The sequence below is a fragment of the Mesocricetus auratus genome, unplaced genomic scaffold (assembly GCF_017639785.1).
Source record: "Mesocricetus auratus isolate SY011 unplaced genomic scaffold, BCM_Maur_2.0 Super-Scaffold_100004, whole genome shotgun sequence".
In the NCBI taxonomy this organism is placed as follows: Eukaryota; Metazoa; Chordata; class Mammalia; order Rodentia; family Cricetidae; genus Mesocricetus; species Mesocricetus auratus.
In genome coordinates, this window is record NW_024429189.1 from 585,923 (window position 1) to 591,751 (window position 5,829).

The following is a 5,829-nucleotide window of genomic DNA, read 5'->3' on the forward strand; positions in this document are numbered from 1 at the left end:
TTAATGAGGAACCGGCCTGTCCTGATGCCGGCGGGTCTTCAGTGTCAGGTATATCCAGCTATAACCAGCCTCAACCATAGCCTAGGAAAGGCAGCTGTCAGGATGGATTTGCCTGCTTGGACATTTGCCAAATTCAGTAACACTCCCTCAGGAGAAATGTTTAATTATATCCTCCAGGAATGCCGCTTGAGAAGCTGTTGATCAGCCTTGGTGGTCCGTGTCCCAGGTGTCATGCCTATTCCAGTGGATCAGTCAGGAGAGAACCAACTCATCCTCACACCACACAGGAGAAACTTTGACATCACAGTGGCTGCAGTTTGTAGCTTCCCTATCTCTTAGCCAGTTGCCATGGCAGACACGCTGGATAAACCCCCAGGGGAGGATGCCTCTACCTTAAGTTCCCAATTTTATACTAATTACAATTGTGCATTTTAAATCTTAATTAACAAATGGACTTAATTGGCTAATCTATCTGAGATCAGGGTGCCTCCCTTTTGGGAGACCCTCTCTTAACGGGACTGCAACAGACAGGTCTTTTACTTAAGAAACGGAGTGGGTCACTAGCCCTCAGGATTATGACCCTGGGCAACACAGTCTTTAGCCCTAGTTTGCCTTTGACACATGGAAAGGCCACAAGCCCAGCGCCATTTTCTTACAAAGCAGATCATGCTTTCCTTGTCAACAGACAACCCCTCAGTGCAGGCCTGGTTGAACCAGCAAGACAAGTGAGTTATCATTGACAGGTACGTCCTGGGGGACATCTACCAACCTAAGACAGAGAGTTTGTGAGGCCTGGACAGACTTCTCATTGACTGGTAAGATAGATGTTAATGTTCCAGGCAACCTAAGCCAGATGCTCATTTTTTAATTATATATAAAAGGGGGATTTGCTGCACCCTTCCCCCATGGGGGTCTGTTGACCGCTTGTTACTAGGAGCTTTTAGCAAAACACTTCTTGTCCCCTCCCAGTGAGACCTGCATGCAAGTTCCTATTTATTGTCTAAATGCTAATTCCTGTTTTTGGCCCACCCCTTTGCTGGAGGGCCCTGACTTTGGTATATAAGGCTCTACCCTTGTAAAAAATAAACGCCATTCTCCTTGTAAGAATGAGCCGCTGTCTTTGTGTTTATTTTCATCCTTAGCCTCAGATCATTGTGAAATATGGTAGCACTGTAGCTGTGAACACACTGGCAGCTCACTACAAGAAAATCCTTGTGTCCCTGCCCCCCCCAGTGTATGGGGGACAATGGGAAGGGTTGCAGACCTTTCCTTGGGCCTGCTTAAGCTGGACTTTGAACCCTAAATAATGATGGCAGGGGGAGGAAGGTGGCTAGAGGCCCTCTCCTTTTGGAGGTAAGCAAACCCGACAGTGGTCAAAGTGGGTAAAACCCACGCCACACCAACAATACGTACCTGCCTGCCTGACACCTGCCTCCCTCCTCCCCCACCCCCTCTCCTCTCCTTCCCTCCCTCCTTCCCTCCCCCCTCCCCATATGTGTTTGTATGTGGAAGTCAGGGGACAACTTCCAGGAGTCCATGCTCCCCTGCTGCTACCACACAGGCTCTGTGAACACCAGCTATCACCCTCAGAGGCAGCACTGTTACACTTAACCATCTTGCCGACTCCTGTTTGTTTGTGTTTTGCTGGCACAGGGGAATTGAACCTAGGACCTCAGTCAAGCACTCTACAACTGAGCTACAGCCTCCAGCCATGATACGTACCTTCCTGGCAGAGCTTTCTCCCCAGCCCTTGCCCATCTTTCCCATGTCAGGTGCTGCGAAAGCCCTGAACCAGATGCATCCAGCAAGCACTCTGTAATTGCTGAGCGACAAGCTGCCGTTCCCTCTGGTTCCAAGCTTCGACACCTCAGCCTCGAGTGGATGGAAAGGACAGGCTCATCATGTGGGAAGACTTAATTTTTTCCCCTTTCTTCCCAAACATCTCTGAGTAACACCCTGTCCCTGGTTCTATAAACTTGAAAGAGGGAAAATATACGTGTGTGTGTGTGTGTGTGTGTGTGTGTGTGTGTGTGTGTGTGTGTGTGTGTGTGTATTATACGTGATGCTCGCTGAGGGAGTTGATGACCGGCTCTTGGAGGAAGCAATTCTCTTTGAACACGATACTTCAGTCATGAAGCTGTCCCCTGAGTGTCAGCTCTGGCCGCCATTCTTGCCAGGTCCCCCATCCTGGCCAGAAGAGCACAGTTCATACCTTCCGGTCCAGGCATGAGGGCAAGCCCACCGCACCCATCTTCCGGGGTTCCCGTGGGGTGTCACTTGAATGAGCGAATGGAACATAACAGCCTGGCCGCTGTCTGACCTTCAGGCCCCACTCAGTGAGGTGGCCACAGCCAAAAGGAACACAAAGGAAACTCAGGCATCAGAGAGATGGCCGGTCCTCGCTGGAATACCCAGGGTACTAACAAAAGGGAAATCACACATTTGCTCCTCTTGTCTGCCTCCAAGTTTCTCCTGGCCCAAGCCCTTCTTTCCCTTCCAAATCTAGGGTTTTATTTTCCCTCCTTCTAAAAAACAGTGGATTTTTTATGCAAAAAACTAAATTTAATTTCTTATTATTCATAATCTGTGTGTGTATGTGGGGTGCATGTGCGTGGGAGCATGTGGGTGCCGTGTCACACACAATGAAGTCCGAGAACACTTTGGGGAGTTGCTCCTTTTCTTGCATCCTTTTGAAGCCGGGTCTCACTTATCTCTGCCATGCTGTGTACTCCAGGTGAGCTGGCCTGAGGACTTCTGAGCCGCCCTCCAGCCCCATGTCCCAGAAGGAGTGCGGAGATCGCAGATGCGAGCTGTTGTGTCTGGCTCTTTATGTGGTTTCTGGGGCTTGGACACAGGTACTCGGGCTTATGCTGCAAGAAGCACTTTTACCACTGAGCCATCTTGTTGGCCCAACTTTGCCCTTTTAAATTTGCATTCACTTACCCATTTCCCTCCATCGGCACACATAGCTCAGGGAAACCACACAATCTTTAGCAGGGAATAGAAGGGGAGGGGACAGGGATGCTCAGAAAGTGACCAACCTTCCTCCTCAAAGACACCATAGAGACACATGCAGTTAAGTCTAAACATGTGTTTGGGGGGCACACAGGTGACAGCTGAAAATGAGTCATTTCCCTATGCAGGGAGCAGGGGACAGGTGAGACACAAATTCATGTGCACCTGCTCATGAGAGGGTGCCACTAATGCCCAAGGACCCATAAACGTGCTGTGATTCAGCTCCCAGACAGCTAAGGCATCTTGTTCTTCAGAAGTGGCATTCTATCCTGGGCTCGGCTGATTCATATCGACGGTGACTCAGTTTTCCCAGTAATTGACAAAATAAATAAATAAATGATAAAAATCAGGATACAGAGAGAATGAATACCATCTATCACTCATCTCTCACTGACATTTCTAGAACACTCAGCCCAACAATATCAGAACACACATCCTTTTATATTGCATCAGAAATAGCCACCACACCCTGGATCATGCCAAATCCTAACAAATTTAAAGAAACTAAGATATTCAGTATATCTTTTCTGGTTACAATGTAATCGAGTTAAAAGTCATTAAGGAAAATAGGCATGGTGCATCAAATATCCAGGAATGCCCTTGAAGCAGCTCCACAGGATAACTTACCGGCTTAAATGCTCAGATAAAAGGAGAGAGCATAGAGAGGAGAGATGGCTCAAGGGTTAAGAGGTTAAGAGCCCTTGCTACTCTTGAAAAGGACCAAAGTTCAGTTCCCAGCACCGACACAGTCACGCACAACTGCCTGAAACTCCAGCCCTAGGGGATCCCAACTCTGGATCCAATCCCTCTTCTGGCCTCCAGGTACTGCTCTCAGATGCCCATGTCTACATAGAGACAGATACACTTAATTAAGAATAAAAATAAAGGTTTCAAATAAGTAAGCTAAGCTGTTACTTTTCTAGTAAGTGGGGAGCAAGATGGCTCAGTAGGTGGGCCAGGGTGTTTGCTGCTGAGCCAGGTCATCTGAGGCCAGTTCCTGGAAGCCACATGATAGAACCAACCACTGTTGTCTTCTGACCTGCAAACGCATGCGCACTCATGTGTACACACCGTGACATGTTCACACGGTAGAAACGAGGAGAGTGACTCGTGTGGTGATATCTTGCTTGAACAAATAAAGCTTGTCTGAAGATCAGAACAGTGAATGGAGCTTGCCACTGTCTGTACAGACAGGAAGTGAGATGGCTGGGTGGAAACAGGAAGTGAGATGGCTGGGCAGAGACAGGAAGTGAGATGGCTGGGTAGAGAGAGGATTTAAGTGAGAAGAAACAGGAACTCTCTTTTTCCACTGGGAAGTTATTGGGATAACGGTAGCTTTGGATTTCTGACTCCAGGTTTTTACTATTTAGACCAATTAAGAACTCCTTTTCAACCGGGCGGTGGTGGTGCATGCCTTTAATCCCAGCACTCGGGAGGCAGAGGCAGATGGATCTCTGTGAGTTCGAGGCCAGGCTGGACCGACAGCCAAAACAATACAGAGAAACTCTGTCTCATAAAAACCAAAAAAAAAAAAAAAGAACTCCTTTTCCAGACTCTGTATCAACAAGACAAAAGAAAAGAAATGATCTGGGCATGGAGGTGCATGCCTTTAATTCCAGCAGAGGCAGGTGCATCTCTGAGTTCAAGGCCAGCCTGGTCTACAGAGTGAGTTCCAGGACAGCCAGGGCCACACAGAGAAACCCTGTCTTGAAACCCCAAAAGTAAATTAGTAATAGGAAGAGGAGGAGAAGGAAGAGGAGGTAGAGCTGCCAATACCAGAGTGGAAAGAAGATACCAACAGGACAGGGGTGGGGCTCAGAAGGGGCTGGAGGTCTTCCTGGCTAGAGCTACCTGGCAAGGCTGCTCTGGCTGGTGAGATGGAAGCCACGACACACTATTTCATTCACTGCAGGCAGAGCATCAGCTTCTCCCCCTTCTCCACCCCCCCCCATCTTCCTCACGCTATTCCTCACGCTGGCCCTGAACGAAGCTTGCTCTATTTGTGTGTGGTGCTGATCTTGGAATCCGGGCTGCATATGGCGTCCAGCTATTCCGGAAAGGGAAGTAGAGGTAAAAGCAAGGTCGATTCTATTTTCTTTTTCCATTTTCATATGTGTGCATGTGTTTGCATGCAGAGTGGGTGTGCATGCATATGAGTGTGCACGCATGTGGTGGCCTGAGGTTGACTGGGTCTCTATAACTAAGGTATAAATAACTCTTTTACCTCAATCACTGAGGAAGGAACTCTCAGTCAAACCCAGAACTAACTGACACATTTAATCTCACTCATCAGCCTGCTGTGGGGATCCTATCTCCACCTTCTAGAGCCGAAATTACAGGGGGCTAGCGTTCAGCCTGAGGACCAGATCACAGCAAGCAGGAGATGAGAGCACTTCTCTCTTTCTTTCTTTCTTTCTTTCTTTCTTTCTTTCTTTCTTTCTTTCTTTCTCTCTCTCTCTCTCTCTCTCTCTCTCTCTCTCTCTCTCTCTCTCTCTCTCTTTCCTTCCTTCTTGTTTTTTTTCTGGGACAGGGTTTCACTGTGTAACAGTACTGGCTGTCCTGGAACTCACTCTGTGGACCAGGCTGGCCTCTAGCTCACAGAGATCCGCCTGCCTCTGCCTCTGAGTGCTGGGATTAAAGGCGTGCACCACCACCGCCCAGCGAGAGCCCTGTTCTTTGGCACGCTTTGAATGCAGCTGGCCGGTTGTGACCGTCTGAACACGGCAGTGGGAATGTCCCCTGGCCATGGGCTGCCTCCAGAAAGTATCCTTCTCTCCAGAACTGTATGCTTGAGCCTGGGTCTTCAGTGCAGCC

General features: G+C 48.7%; 1 long non-coding RNA gene across 1 annotated transcript; it reads left to right on the forward strand.

The window, feature by feature from the left end:
* The first annotated feature begins 208 nt into the window (after positions 1-208).
* On the forward strand, positions 209-1,995 carry LOC121140154. The gene is made up of 2 exons (XR_005876961.1): positions 209-815; positions 1,654-1,995. It is a non-coding gene; the product is annotated as an uncharacterized LOC121140154 (long non-coding RNA).
* Positions 1,996-5,829: the final 3,834 nt, after the last annotated feature.